At 43.9% G+C, this 16,643-nt stretch overlaps 1 protein-coding gene across 14 annotated transcripts in view; it reads left to right on the top strand.

Moving 5' to 3' along the window:
- TMEM269 (transmembrane protein 269) overlaps positions 1-16,643 on the top strand; it is a 159,115-nt gene that overhangs the window by 44,467 nt on the left and 98,005 nt on the right. The window contains exon 3 of one of the 14 annotated variants that reach the window (XM_078642597.1): positions 10,764-10,847. The exons of the other annotated variants lie outside the window; for them this stretch is intronic. The gene's annotated coding sequence lies outside the window, so the exon portion shown is untranslated. The remainder of the gene's footprint in view (positions 1-10,763; positions 10,848-16,643) is intronic. 14 annotated transcript variants of the gene reach the window in all.

Raw genomic sequence — 16,643 nt, 5'->3', positions numbered from 1 at the left:
CTAATCGCAAATAAGGAATGTGTAGGAATCTCAATATTTTTTGCAATTCCTACATGAATCCCGTTTTGCAAGTCCTTAATAGCGATTCCTTATGAATCGCTATTAGGGGCTCGCAAAACGGGAGATTGATGAATCAGGCTGATAATCAGTAAAAGGCACAAACAGCAAATGACGGCCCACACACGGACCCGAAATACCAGCTCTTGTAGTACTGCTAGATTGTCCTATAGGCCTAAACGAACCTACTGGGTCCTACAGATGTGCTTGCTACTGCCCTGGTGGCCAGTGAGAGGGGAAGGAGCCCTGCGCATGGCATTTTTTTTCTTTCACGTTCAGTAGTTCGGGCATTGCGAACTCGCCCCTCTTCTCTGTGAATATACAAAGCCAGATTCCGCTTGGTTATGCACCTCCGGTGCCACTCCTAATAAGAAGTCACTTCCCTCCATGTGAACGGCCTTTTACTCCTCAGGCCTAAAACCTTAGCTTTGGCACTACTCAACTAGACCGTCATATCCATCCACAGCGCCTCGTACGTTTCCTGGATATGTTTTCCCGGCATCTCAAACAGAACTTCTGCTCAGACGCTAAGCGGTGCATGAATAGCGCAATGAGACCGAAAGATAGGCTGTTCTGACACCTTAGTCTGTGTGCTGCTTACACCCCACTCGAATAGTTTTGGGTGCATGCGCGCGGCAGAGTAAACCAGTGCAGTAGGTCCATGTGGTAAGTGCAACTTGGGTTATTAAACAGACCAGTGCAGTAGGACCATGCGGTAAGTGCAACTTGGGTTATTAAACAGACCAAGTCAGATGTGCTAAAGTTAAGTTGGAAGCGTCAATAACTCCAGCACTACAGGCTGAGTGACTAGAGAGGTAGTAGGACATGTTAGACGAACAGCGCTACGCACTTACAGCCTGATTCATCAATATGTAGGCCCATAGGAATGCATGGGGAGTTATTCCTTATTTGCGATTAGCAATTTGCGAATCGCAAATAAGGATGCGATTTCAAGGGTGCAGGGGTGTCCAAAGGACACCCTGTAGCACCCCTGAAATGTAATCTACATATGTGTTGCGCACACACATGCCCAAAGGACATGTGTGTGTGTGTAACATGCAACTTAGAAAAATGCATTTTTCTAAGTTTTTGCGATTTACCACGAGGTCTGACCTCTCGGTAAATAGCGGCCCAAAATTGCAATTTCGCAATTTTAAAATGATTCATGAATTGCAATTAAGGAATCTCAAATGGAGATTCCTTAAATGCAAATCTTCGCAAATGTGCAAATTCTTTAATAGCGAATTTTGCATTTGGGATGATGAATCCCAAATGCAAAAATTGCACTCGCAAAAGGCAAGATTCTGAGATTCTTGCCCTTTGCAAGTGCAATTTAGCTTGATGAATCAGGCTGTTAAATTGCTGAGGCAAGAAATCGGTCATAGGGTTTTATTTTTATGAGCAACCGTGCATAGGTCATAGGGTTTTTTCTTGAGCAACAGCACTTTCCGCATCCTTTATGGTGGCAGGAAATGCAAGACACGAGAAGGGATTCTGGCAAAATGCAGAAATCGGCACCAGGGGCCTCCAGAAACGGTGTTTAAATGCGCAAATTGGAGCAAAGTCGGAAGAAGCATACTGCAGGCAGCTCAGAGCGCAGATGCTAAAGGCAGGCCCCGAGTACAAGGGACACAGTTTAGTGCCGATGTAGAACTCTACTCTCCGTGATGCAATAGTTGCTTTGATTATTGTTCTTGTTTATTCTACTGTTATGTGAACGTGAAATAAACGTGTTCGGTCTGGTGAGTTGCAGGCTGAGCACTGCATATCTTGGATAGCCACTGTCGGCAAAGGCTGAGTTAATGACCATTGCTTGTTTGTTTCAGGAATTTACTTAGGAAGGTCTTCTCCCCTGGTGAAGGGATGATGTCTTGAAGTGCTAAAAGTTCCAACAAACGTAAAAGTTTCTTTAAAAGTTGGTTCTCCCTTTGATGTGGCCAGTTTTTTAGGGGTAGGGGATCAGGGAGGTAGAACACGTTTTTGGTAGTGTGCGTCTTGTTACGTGGTTAGACAGCCTTTTTTGAAGTCTCAACTAAGTGGATTTGGCGGGCCCTTTTACACTGGCAAGTGGGAAGTTAAGTTCGAGTATGTTGCCATGTGTGGGTGATAGTTCTTTGTCATTCACAACTAGAGGCCCATAGGAATGTATTGGAGATTGCATGAGCAATTAGCGAGTACCAGTAGGTACTCGCAAATTGCTCATGCAATTTCAAGGGTGTCAAAATGTCACCCTGTTGCACCCCTGAAATAGATCTATGCACACATGTTGCACACACACATGCCCTAAGGGCATGTGTGTGCGTAACATGAAACTTTGAAAAATGCACAAAAGTGCTTTTTTCAAAGTTTTAGCAAATTACTATGAAGTCCAACTTCATGGTAATTTGCTCCCCCTATTAGCGAATTCGCTATTTTTTTTACTTTCATGCATTGCATTTAAGGAATCTCAATTTGGGATTCCTTAAATGCAATCGCAATTTAAGGAATCTCAATTTAGAGATTCCTTAAATTGCGATTTTTGCATTTGGGATGATGCATCCCAAATGCAAAAATACCGGGAGCAAAGGTGCAGATTCAGAGAATTTGCCCATTTGCTCCCGGTATTTACTTTGATGCATCTGCCAGTATATTGTTAATTCTGAGATTTGTGATGTTCAGCGTTCTGCATCCTGTGGATGTTAAGGTGATTTGCATTTTCTGTGAGTCTCTTTGATCAAGTGCGGAGTATGTGACGAAAATTGAATCCTACCTGAAGTAAGTTCACTGTGTAGGATTGGGACGGAGCAGAGGGAACTTCTGGGTTAATGGGCTACGTAGCTGTAAACGTGGAACAGGTGGAGTGCTGTGGGTAGGGTGACCAGAATTTTAAAAGAAAAAACAGGACATTTCACAAAAATAGAAGGACTATAATTTTACTTCAAGCGTGGGCATAGAATGACAGCGCTCCTCAGCAGAGAATTACAGAAGAGGCAGTCAGAACATACATAAAATGCAATATTTAAACTCAGTAGCTTGCCTGTTAATTACATTGCTTTCTTGAAACAACTACTAGCTATCCCTGCTTTGTAAACATAAAAAGCACCTCCCGTCGTTTTCAGTCGACCCTCTCTAAAAACTGGGACATGAACTAAATTTCCAGAAATCACGAGACAGCTGGTGAAAACCCGGGACCGTCCTGGCAAATCCGGGACGCCTGAACACCCTAGTTGTGGGGACCCCAGTCATAGGGACAATATGGGAGGATGTGAGTTGGAGAGAAACGGGGAAGGTAACGTGCACCACCAAGACATGTGCTCATTCAGCGGGGGAGATTAACGGGCTTGGCAGAATGGAAGTTGGGGGTAGACGTGGGGTTGTGGTGAGGCCTACTTCTACATGCCGATTTGATGAGAACAAAGAAAAAGGGGCTTTTTTTTTGGGGGGGTGCAGTTGGAGATACTTATTTTGGTATCCGTGTATGTCAGATTTGAGTAGGAATACATTTAGCCTATTGGGGAAGGTGGAGATAGGTCACTTAAGGATATTGGTAATTGTAGACGTGGATCTGTTTCAGTACTGAGTTGAATAGGATTTGAAGAAAAGGCTCACACTGAATTGTATGGGGGAATGACTGGCAAATTAATAGGTCAGGAAGTGCAGGTTGGTTATAGGCATGATTTAAGAATGAACTGGAGGGGGCCCCTCCTAGCGAGCATAACGTGAGACTAAGGTGGAGGATTTAACATCTGCGAAGGAACATAACTGGGTGCTTATAAAGGATTGTTTGGTGACTGGTACATTTAGACATATCCAAGGCTTTTTCTCGTAGGTGTCATAAACTCGTTTCTGAGAAGAGGACTGGGATATTAACCAAGATGCAATATATAGCATTACGATGTGAACCAGTCCTGTTGATAGGTTCCTTCCACATGGTGATTTTTTTCATCTCATTTGAGAGGAAGTTCTAGAGGACATCAATCAAGGGTTGGTAAAGCATGACTTCTCACCCGTGATGGTATCAAGGCGCTGGGGGGAGGTGGGGAGAAGAACCGTCTAAGTGCTTGGGTCATTCGAAGATCCAAGTCTTGAGGTCCTTCCTGAACTGGGGCAGCATGGGATATAGTTTGAGGTGGAGGGGTAGGGTGTTCCAGGTCTTGGCAGCGAGGAAGGAGGACTTTCCTCCAGTTCTGGTCTTGCGGATCTGTTGGACAGTGGCCAGGGCGAGCTGAGTGGAGCAGAGGTGTCCTTTGGGAGCGTGGAAGGAGAGGTGGCTGTGCAGGTTTGCTGGTCTGGCGTTGTGGAGGGCCTTGTGCGTGAGGAGTTTAAAGGCTAGTCTTCTGTCTGCTGGGAGCCAGTGGAGTTCACAGAGGTGTTGATTGTGTGGCTGTGCCAGGGGAGGTCGAGGGCCCGTCTGTGTGCGGTGTTCTGGACATTCTGGAGTTTGCAGAGGTTTTTCTGGGTAACACAGGCGTAGAGTGAGTTGTCGTAGTCAAGTCTGATGTTGATGAGCGCGTAAGTGACAGACTTTCTGGATTGGGTGGAGATCCATCTGAGGGTCTTTCTCAGCAGGCAGAGGGTATTGAAACAGGCCTAGATACTGAGTTGATCTGTCAGTCTTTCATGAGTGATTTGTCTAGTATGATGCCGAGGTTTCGTGCATGGTCTGTAGGGATGGGGGGTGTCCAGTAGCGGTCGGCAGTAGGAGTTTCTGCAGGGCTGTGACGTGGGCAGGGGAGGGACAGGGTGGGGGGTAGTAATGTATGGATTACGGAGTTTAAAAGGTAAGTAAACATTTCAATAGATAAAACGAATTTAGTTGCGGGCACTGCATCACCAAATGTGATGCAGTGCGCGCAACGAAATTCGTTTTATTTATTTAATTGTTTACTTACCTGTTAAACTCCGTAATCCATACATTACTGCCCCTCCCCACGTCACTGCCCTGCAGAAACTCCTACTGCCGACCGCTACTGGGAGAGTCCCTAACGCAGATGGCCAGCAGGTATTGTTACATGCAGAGTGGGTGCATCCCAGGAGAAGACTTCTGCCTTGTCTGTGTTTTATGCATGTTTACTTGCACATCGTCCTAAATCCTAAAATAAACTATTTGCTTTCAGACTCAACACAGCCCAAGAGTTCACAATAGTGCTCTGAGTAAATACACTTCCCTCTTCTACAATAGAGTCCCCATATCTGGATGACTAGTTTGCCAGAGCTCGATTCCCTCCAGGCCCGGCTCCAGGAATTTTTAATTGGGTGGGCCAAGGACGCATTTGGGTGGGCCACTGCGGGCTCGATTTGTCGCATATATGTCTAGGCAGGCCTGCTTCAGGGCCCTCCTTTACCTCTTCTTAGTCTTACAAGGCCCAGTAAAACTCACTCTTTTCCAAATCTCTTTTTAATGTTATCACTCACAAAAAGTTTTTTTTTTCTATGTAATGTTCCTTTGATGGGAAGAGGAGGTATCTGAGGTGGGAGTATCAGGCAAGTGACACTTCTCTGGCTCCCTCTGTGTGAGCCTTCAGGGAGAATCTCTCTTCATTACTACCTCCACCTGACCCCGGACTCTGCAACGCACTCCCTTACAAGCTTGATTAGCCACTATTCCTCTCCAGTGCACCTTATCTCAAAGATGACCTTGGGCCCCGCCCCATGTCAGGCACCATCTCCCGGTAAAAACATTAGTAAAATCACCTTCATACTTAAAACATTGAATAGAGCAATAAATATAATTAGCACGCACTTTAAAGTATGTTCCACAGTGGCCCTTATGGCCCGACTGCTAATTAAATAAACAAAAACAGAAAGGCCATGACAGGGCCGGCTTCAGCGCTGATGCAAAAGTCTTTTTTGGCGCTGCACCAAAAACCTCTTTCTCCATAAATACCTTTACTACCACCTTCCAACAGTGTACCTCATCCGCCCATGCCCCCCTATTCACCTCTTCCTCGGATTCCCTCACTGCCACACTCCACAAGTGCCCCTCATCTCCCCATAGCCCCTCCCCTTTATGACCTCCTCGGATTCCCTCACTGCCACCCTCCCCCAGTGCCCCTCGTCTCTCTGTAGCCCCTCCCCCTCATGACCTCCTCATCAGACTCCCTCAATACCACCATCCACCGGTGCCCCTCATCTCTCCCTAGTTTCCTCCACCCCATGACCTCCTCTTCGGATTCCCTCACTGCCACCCTCCACCAGCGCCCCTCATCTCTCTGTAGCCCATCCCCCTCATGACCTCCTCCTTAGACTCCCTCACTACCACCCTCTACCAGTGCCCCTCATCTCTCCCTAGCTTCCCCCTCCACCCCATGACCTCTTCCTCGGATTCCCTCACTGTCATCCTCCAACAGTGCCCCTCATCGCTTCATAGGCCCTCCCACTACCTCCTCCTCGGATTCCCTCACTGGCACCCTCCACCAGCGCCCCTCATGTTTACGTATCCTCTCTCTCATATGCATTTAATTTGTTGTATAACGCTGCTCATATCAATGTAGTGTGTGTCAGTACTTTACACCACGCACACACTTACAGAGACAATGAATCATGCAAGTATGTAAATCAGTCTACAGGGAATGTCACATAAGCCAATGAGGATTACAAGGTGTAGGAATCATAGGTCATCCATTCTGGTGTAGTATATTTTAAGAGGGTTTGGTCTGGAGAAACACAACCTTAGGATTTAAAGAGTATTCCATGGGGGTCAGCTTTACTGATAAAAATGTATATCTGCCCAAACATACTCATTTTAGCAACATTAGAATAATGAAAAGTCTAGGGAAGTTCTAACTATCACACAAAACAAAAAAAAGCGAAGTTCTAACTATACCATTCATGTTTGTAGGCAGCTCTTTGGTGGCAGTTCGTTGTTCACTGCCTTTTGTTAGGATTGTAACTTCTGAAGTAACACAAGGATCTCTGTGACAAAGGCAGTAACCCACTGAGCTATCCACATAAAATACAGTGCGTCTGCATCTAAAAAATACTAACAGACAAACGATTGCTCTAAAGCAGGATCATTAATCACCAACTTTATCTGGATATTGCCATTTTGTATTGTTTTATTGTTGACCAGCATCGGCTATGATGAAATGATAAAAACTGTTTAAATGAAGCACATACGAAGTATGCGTCCTGCTGGGCCTGTGCAGATTTTTAAAATAATTTTTTTTTGTAACACATTCTCTTACCTACTCCATTAGTCATATTTTGTGTCACAGCCTTATGTGATAAGCAGCTGCAGGGGTCAGGGGGTGACTAGGAATAAACAGACCACTTTCCGCTGCACTGCATAGAAAAAGAAATATCAACGCAGCAGGACAGTAGGCAAAGGTTACCGTTGTCAAATAAAGGATTTGTCCCCTTTCACCATGCAGAGATGAAGGGGTGAAAAAAGTAAACAAAGCCTAATTAACATGTTAATGGTCTTTTAAAGACCTGTTAAGTACTTTGGTGTGGCTGCGATAATCTTAAACTGTCTGTGTGTGTGCGCCCCGGGGAGCTGTCTCCCCGGGCTGACACACACGACCTGCGCGTTGCGCCTGCCTTCAAGCCCTCACTGCGAGGGCCAAGGCTCCTGTTTGGGTGGGCCAGGCTCATCTTTGGGTGGGCCAGGCTCATCTTTGGGTGGGCCGGGCCCACCCGCTAGAACCGGGCCTGATTCCCTCATCGGCGTCCGGCGCAGGTAAGCGCAGTGGGCAGGGTTGAAGTCTACAGACGACGGAATAGGTATAAATAAAACCTATTGCGGCGTCTGTCGACTCCACACCCCGCCCGCTTACCGGCTGCGACTGAATTCTTGCCCCCACCCCAAAAGCTGAGGACTTCAGCTTTGCAACATTCCACCCTTTACTTTTTCTATAAATCGGAGGAAGTGATAGCTGGTACCCCTGCAGAGACTGGTCATAGAAACACCGAGGAACTCCTGGTTAGTGATGTTATTACCCCATCCATCCCAAACAAATGAACGCCATTAAACAGGCAACCGTCACAATCGGAGATAGACTAGCCTATAAGTCATCCAGGCAATGCTTAATGGGCTTTTTCGACCGACTGGTAAGTGTGTGGGACATTTTGTTGGCTGTTTGTGGACCTGTTTTATGGTATTAAGGGGAGGGATAGCAAGGGGGGTAGGGGGCTGGTTTTACTTCACTGCTGCTTTCCCTGATCTTAAAACCAAACGTTTCTTGCAGCAAGCTCAAATCCATGCATTCTTGCAAAACAAGTATAGAGCATGTGTTTAAAAGTAGAAAACTCCCCCAATTTACAAATGTGGAGCACTTTTATTTTGATGCCCAATCCTATTTTCTGAACCAGAGTGACTGATTACAATCCCCAGGCAGTAACTTCGGCTTGGCAGTTCCGAAGACTGCAGCCCTCCTAGCTTCTTGTATTCACATGTTTATCTTTTGCATGTATCAAAATAAAAGTTCTTCAATTACCTCTGCTTTTATTTCACAAGCCAAGTTGCTCCACATGATGGACTCGGTAATCAAACGTGTTTATGGTTCTTCCTTTCATGTTCCTGACTTCAAATTAGTGTCAGCTAATTAGTCTCGGTGGGGTTTAAGAGCTTGTTGTCAGGATTGCCTGAACCATTTCTCCTGGTATTGCTGCATGTGGCCATCCAGCCTTCATCCAGAATTGGACCTCTCGACGAAAAGGCCATATTTCTTTCTCTAATCTGGAGAAGGTTTGTTCATGTAGAATGAGACACAACAGCTACAGTCTTTCTGAACAGACAGAGGGGAACGTGTTCTTATTTGCTTTGCCACCTAGCATTACAGCTATGCTTACGGTCTCTTTAAAACAATATTTGCCTGTTTACGTTATATTTCAGGGCTAAATGTGAAAGCAGGCATTGTGAGTAGGCCTTTACATGCTTTACACACATTTCTGGTGGTGAACCAGAGAAAGAAACTGTCAGTGCCCGACACCTTGGGGTTTCTCGACATCTTTACAGCCAGAATAAAATCTAGTTTCCCCAAATGCATGTCTCTTCTGGAAGTTAGTAGATTGGTTTTGGGTATATATTAAAAGCTGCATTCTCTGCCATACATGATTCTATAGACTTGCCAGACTGTCGATCTGACCTCACAGGATGTTGGCAATGTTTATTTCATTTGTAGCCTTTCATCAAATACTGGATTCTGCATTGGTCTTTTTTTTTTTTTTATCATACGTCTTATTGTCAGACCTGCAGACTTGGAAGTCAGCCTTTAAGGTTATAATGACCGTTCAATTTGTTTGCTAACTCTTAAGACATCATCGTCTAAAGAGCTGTGTTGTGTCTTCCATAAGAAGTTAGTACTTAAGATGGCCGTTCTTCCCCAACTAAACTAAATAAACAAGCATTGGCATGGATGCTAGGTCTGGTATTGGCTGTTGACATTTTGGTTTTGCCAGTGCTGGTTTGTGCGTTTTATTTTTCTAAGAAAGTTCACATTGTACGACTACAAGCATTCTCTAAAAGCGCATATATATTTTTTTGTTAAAGCTGACCGTGAACCACACTTGTTTTGCTACTGTACTTGTTCTGCAAATGTGCACTTTGTGCAAGAACAGTATGCTGTCAGTCAGCTAAGGTAGTGACTGAAGTGGACTGGCAGAGATCATCATACAGAAATTCTAATAAATGAGAGGAACATTAACATTGAAACACACTGGGTCATTACCATCATGCAATATAACACCCAACTCCTTTAAATTGCACTGTTTTGCAATAGTTTTCTAAAAAAAAAAAAGTCCTTGGAGATGCCGTTTTAAGTGGGTTTCTGTTTTTTTAAATCCTCTTGATCTCAATTGCTGGAGTGAGAATCTACATGGCTTTATGTATGCCTTTCACTTGGGTCTCATTCACGGCAAAACCGAGTGTCTGTATAACATAGTAAGTTGTGACAGCAGGCCTGAGTGGAGGTGTAGCCCTTGCTTCAAATACTGGTATTTGGAAGTGTGTTAATTAAATTCCAAATACAAAGACTGATCCTAGACAGCAGGCCTGAATGGAGGTGCAGCCCTTGCTTCAAATACTGTTATTTGGAAGTGTGTTAATTAAATTTCAAATACAAAGACTGATCCTAAACTCATGGGCAGATACTCAAATCAGCAAAAACCTCAGCCATAAATCGCACGTCTAGAACATATTTCAACCACCTTATCATTCTGAGATTATGGTTAGTGTTCCGACACCTAGGGTAAATACCACAGATACTTTTTCTGATCACAACTGCCCTAGGTAGAGGCCCAGAATAAGTGATGCTATCTTCATTGTAAACCGGGCTGCAGATATGATACCTTCTCAGTTGTGTTTGCGCGAGTGATAGTGCACCACAGGCATTGCGCCCTTCTTTGATGTGTCATATCCAAAACTTCCAAACTCATGACTTAACAATGTCTGGCACTCCTTCGGCAGAGCTCCCCAACTGGATAATGGCCTCCCTTGGCTTCAAATCAATTTTATGGTTCATTCCTTTGTATTGTATTTGGAAAGCTCATTGATTTGAAAATGCACGTCACTATCTCATATCGACATAAAAGAAATTTTTAAAGCATAATTACGATTAATTTGTTTTGTCAATTCCCATTGGCACATACCTTTTATAAAGACGTAGAGTGGACCTCTAAGAACAAGAAATTTGAGTCAGCAATAGGTTCTTGTGTATGCAAAAGCTGTTCTAATAACATAGTTCTTGAATTCTAATTGTGACGACGAAAAATGTATGTTTTTGAAGCCCCCCAGAGACGGTGATGCGACCTACATAAGGAAAACGTAAGAGTGAAATACAGTTACAAGTCTAGGGGTTTTTCAAACTAAGGTACAGTATATTACCACAGAAGGATGTTAATGAGAATGTTAAACTCTGAATGCTTAGTTCAACTTTAAAACATTTGTTAACGTTATTATTCACTTAAGTAATGTTTGTCACTTGTCCATCTCTTTAGTTTTTCAGAGTAAATGGACATCTGGGCAACATACTAAAGCAATTCTGTTTTGATATCTTTGATAAAAAAAGTAACTTTCTATAAAGCGTTTTTTAGCATGGCCAGAAATATGAAATTAAAGGCAAGCCCATACAATAAACATGCAGGTCGCTGAAGGGTCTGAAATGGCAGTTTTGGGTAAATGAGGGTGTAGTTATGCGGGTGGAGGAAGAAAAATCCTTTGTATTGGTAATTATCGTGATGGCTCATTGAGGGATGATTTAATTATCCGGCATGGGATCCTCCTGAGAATATTATGCTGTATAAATCTTCTTTACAAAAAGGACAATCCTGAACGACTTGTCAGCATTTTAATACTGAATATTTTCAGTGTAATATTTGTGGGTCTATAGCCCTATAGGAACAGAGTCCAACTGGTGAGGAAGACCACTCCCACTGCACCCTATCTCAATGGTGCTTTCCTCATTATGATTTACCCTAAAGGTCTCTGGCTCCCGGCCTGTTTTTAGGATTTTTCATTACATGTGCATATTTATTTCCTTCACTTGTATTTTTCCTGTCATGCCAAAGTCTTCCCTGTCCTATGCAAGTCTTTAGAGCTTGGTTACATTGAAAGAGGGTAATAACGTTTTAAATTTCAACTCTGTGTGTAATGTCACACATTTAATCTTTTCTCAACATTTAATAATTGAAACCCTTTCTACACACCTTGATCTCTGAGGGAATTGTTGATTGCGTTTGCATCACAGAAAGGGAAGGTGGCACGCACCTGTATGACCTATTGAAGGGTTACGTCTGGTTTCACGCCACAGACTTTACAGTGAACAGACTCCTGGAGACCTCCAGAAAACGAATCGACTGGAGGTCACCACGTCTTTTGGGTCTGCCATACCCTTGGTGGGGGTAACATTTACTGCTTCCACGTGTGAACAGATTATGGCACTGCCACTTCACTACTGTGTGTACTCAAGACTTCAGGTTTACCAGATGGAAAGAGAAAAGATAGCGTTGAACACCCTAACTTTTAGTCACCGCTTGATTCCCGTTTTTTTTAACCCTTGCCTTGTAGGATTGCCAAATCTTAAAATCATTAATGGAATCTCCATTAAGAGCAGTGACCTTGGGCTGCACCAGCTGGGCCACGAAAGTACAACTTAAACTCCAGCCCAATAACCACATGCCCCCCCGTGTTATGCATAGTATACGATGGAAATATTCCCTTTAGAGAGAAAACCACTATTGGTAGTGGAATAATGAAGATGTTCACTCTCAGATAAGTTTGTGTTACCTTCCAGATGTTCCCGCTGGATGATCAGGCATATTTTGATAAGTTCAGTATGGCCTTCAAGGCATTTTGAAATGCATATTTGCCTTCATCCAGGCCTTTCAATACAGAAACTTGAAGAAGGAAGTCTCTCCCCGTCCCACCTAGGTAAGTGTGAGTTTCACAGAGACAGCCTTATGGCAACTGATCACTTTACAAGAAGAGACTCCAGTGTTGGGAGGGATGGCAGCTGGTTCATCTTCTGCGCAAGGTGCCATGTAGGCAAGGGTTTTGTCAGTTTTATTTAAAACACCTTAACTATTTCTACCTGAAATGAAGGGTCTGCTCAGTTACAGGCTGTGTCTAAAATGCAAAACCCAGACGAGTAAAACAACAAGTCAGGTAAGCATGAGAATGGTATGGACAACACAAGTGGGGGGGGGGGGGAGGCCGCGGCATGCATGGTGTCTCGTACAGTAATACCCACGATTCACTGCCACCCACTATAAGTCTCCGTAGCCGAGTTTGAGAGGACAGCAGTCATTCTTTATGAGCACTTTTGTCACTTGGTGCACTTCTTCAGCAAAGTCTAATGTTATGCTGTGTTCAAATTGACTCGAGGCACCAGTTGAATTCCATAAGCAGGGACAATAACAAGTAAGAAATCACAAACTGGAGGCAGGAATGCACATGTGGTACATGCCAAATTTGTCATTTGACCCAACACCGTCCAAAAGGAGACTTTGATTTCTTTCTCAACAAAATGGTAATGTCAATGTAGTTGATTTTATTGTCATGCAGTGTTAAGCATGCAATAGAGTGAAAATGTAGGCTCAAAATATAGGCATTGTTCAACCACCCTTATGTTCTGAGACCACTGGTTGGGCAAAAGTACCACGTATAATACCTGGTTTCCCTCATGGCCTCTTTTTTTTAAAGATATATCCAGTTATCAAGGGCCATGAAGCATCCAGGAGCTGAGCATCCTTGATAGACTAAGCTCCCTTCTGCACAGTCTGCACTTTGTTTTGTTGTCTGGTCAGGTCCCGCTCCCCGTCTCGGTGTGGGGATACCACGCATTGCTGCAAAGCAGAATCTAGTCTTCAAAGGGAAAGACATATTTGAGCTGTCCGTGAGCCTTGACCTTACACTTGACCATACACTTCTGGAGGACTCCATTGATGGAGGGATCAAATAGTGGTACTGGCTAAAAAATGGATCCTTTTTCACACTACAGGCTTTTCAGTCTTGTTTTCATGATCTACTTCAACATGAACTGGCAGACAGATTTTCACAGTCATGCTCAGCTTCTCAGTCCAAATGGGAGGTGCTGTAGTTGAAGCTGAAGTCACGTCCCAAACAGCAACAAAAGCTTAGACATCTGATTTATTTCCCTGGTGCTCCACAGCTTCGCCAGATGCTTCAGGCCAGACCAGACCTAACATACTTGATATCTGGATAATCTTCATGTTACGAAGCTTGCCCTTTTGGAGCAGTGGAACTTGTCCCACCCTACGAAAATGACCAGAGATCTAAAGCATACTTGATTCTGTAAAGAAATTATTGCGCTTAACCTTCTCAAGATGCTGATTTGAGACGAGGTCCTGGGAGCAATCCAGAATTAAGAATTGCTGTGTTCACTGGATGTACTTGACATTTGCTTTAATCCACCCATTCTGCAGGAACATAACAAGTACCTCTTTCATGGAAAAAAAACTATTTTGCTAGTTTCAGTCCTTGTACCTGAAAGACATCTCCTAAAGTTCTTGGTTTTGTGGCTGTCTTTCAATGGCAAGAGAAGAGTGCATGTTAAAGTGTGGGAAAAGCGAGAGCACAGACGAAGTAACGAGTCAAGCAGATGGCTTACGTCTTTAGAGTGGTCTGTATCATACAGTTTAAACCATTTGAGTTTGAAACCTAGAAAGAACCCATAGGTCAAACAATGCTACCCTTAATGGTGCATTCTGTCATTGACTATAATATAAACTCTAGTCCACACGACAGTGACATAGGAGCATTACGAAACTTCCTTTCAGGAGTGGTAATGGTTCAACCCTTTGAAATAAACATTGCACAACCAGTTGTTGCGTCTGCTTTGGGGGCCGATTGAGGAATGGCAGTTCAGAAACTAATAGGAATGGGCATTTGTAAGCAGCATATTCTGAGGTCCGCCCACGAGTGGCACAGGAGCAATCCATTGGAAACTACGTTATACAGTAACCAATGATGTTTACTCTGGGGTCCTCGTGAGAGAAGCGGAGAAGAACCACATAGGATTGGGCATAATACAAGAAGCAGAAGTATATACTGTTATGGTCTATCCAGGAGCATCAGAGGAACAACCTTTGGAAATGGGTATTAAGTACCCAGTCAATGGACTCCGGTTTCCACTGAGAAGCAGCAGCTGAATAACCCATTGGAATCAGTGTAATGCAGATCTCTGTAGATTATGCTCTGGGTTCTTCCTTGTTATGGCAGAGGAACAGCAGATAGGAATGGGAATTCTAGAACCAGTTGCAGCATATGATTTAGTGGCTGTGCCTATGAATGGCATAGCTACAACCCATTGGAAAGTAAATGCGAATTACTTTATCCTCTTTATGTACCATCAGCTTTAATGTCTGCTCTGAGTCCATCCAAAATCGACAGAAACAACCCATAGAAATCTGCAGTTGTCAAACAGCTAGTCTTTTCTCCTGGTACCTTCCAAGATGTGGTCCAGCAACAACTTCTGAGAACAGGCCCAGTGGTTCATTTATAAAAAATTTAAAAAAGTAGGTGCCGGGGCTCTGTCAAAAGGCTGCTTCAATCAGCCCTTTTCTCTTAGTGCTGCCTAACACAGAACAAACAAACCCTACAAGTAGTGGAAGGATGTAGTGTAATGGCCAGAGCTGCCGCCTTCGGAGCTGGCGAACCAGGTTCGAGTCACAGCTTCAGCTCAACAGCTTGTGATTCTGGGCCAATCACTTAATCTCCATGTGCCTCCAAAAAAATAATGTGTCCTTAACTGGTGCTCAAGCGCCAGTGTTGATTACGTTTTGGTGCTGAGCACTGGAACATTCTCCATACAACTAATGTGTGCCCCAGAGGGTCTACTCAGGAGCTTAAAGGAGCCGTCCGTGTGAATGACATTATAGCTTCAGCTGTAGCACATGTTGTGGGGGTAGGTGGTGTGTCGTGTAACAGAGGAGCATCCTTTTGGAAAGGGAATTCTACAACCACTCTTAAGATATGCCTCGAATGGCCCACCCAAGAGCATCATGCAAATTATCAGAGTTAATTTTACAAAAGCAGTTAGTTATGTGGCAATAGGTGTCATTGGCTGTGGAAAAAGTATTTCTCAAACCCATTCCTTGAAATCATTTTAGCCATAAGATGAAGCTTACCGGTATCGGCAGGACAGCGCCATGCCTATGAAGATATACGTCTTTGAAGATACGGCGCTTTGTCTCTCACCCTCTGAGCTGGTGAACTTTGGGAGGGCTTGCACCTTTCAGTCTCCCTTGCACCACCATGCAAGGTGTGTTCTAGCACTGGCTTTGTACTGGAAGGGTACCGTTAAAGTACAACATTCTATTTCAGGACGTAATTTAAAACTTTTCCAAGTTTGTGTGCTCTACAGTACAGCCACATGCGAAGTTAGGAAAGTTTGAACAATTATTTTTTTTTCGAACGTTCACCCTGCCTCAAGGAGATGTAGATTTTTTGGGTGCAAAACCCTGTCTACCTTTTTTTGTAGAAGAGACTTTGTCAGGAGCCACATGTTGTTGTATGGGAACGACCATTTATCGCCCGTGTTACACCGCCTTGAAGCAAAGTAGAGTATAGTGATCCTTTCTATTACTCTAGGCCTACTTTCCAGCACTCTTGGCTAGTTTGTGCCACTTTCCTGATGCAAATCTAGCCAAGAGTATTAGTAAATCTGCCCTAGTTGTGATGTCCAAGTGCACTCAACAAGAACTCAGGAAACTTTAATGGATCCGAACCTCTAAACGCAGTCAAAAAGCACATTTCGTGAATGAACCCCCTTCTCGCTGCCTTTTGCACGCCGGTCACCTAAACCTCTATTCAAACCTGCGGCAGGCTTTGCTGCTTGGATTCTGTTGTAAAATTAAATTTCTCGTCGGCGGTAGGAATCACGCGTTCAAATGTGCATTTCGCATAAACACACGCCCAAGACCTAACTCGCGTTTGTAGAGAAATGTGGAGCACCTGAACGCTACAGCATTAAAACCGAGGCAAGCGTTGTTGGTGCAAGGCCTCTTAGAGTGAACTACACGTGTTATTTCTGCCGTTAAACCGGCAGTGTGCTTAGGAGGTCAGGGGACCCATGATTGCAGGTTTTTACAATGAAAATGTTTAGGTTAAAAAAAAAGCTGCAAGTGTTTTGGTAGTATTATTGTGG

Source organism: Lissotriton helveticus, chromosome 5_1 (genome assembly GCF_964261635.1).
Source record: "Lissotriton helveticus chromosome 5_1, aLisHel1.1, whole genome shotgun sequence".
NCBI classification, from domain to species: Eukaryota; Metazoa; Chordata; class Amphibia; order Caudata; family Salamandridae; genus Lissotriton; species Lissotriton helveticus.
This window is presented reverse-complemented; position numbering and strand designations above follow the sequence as displayed.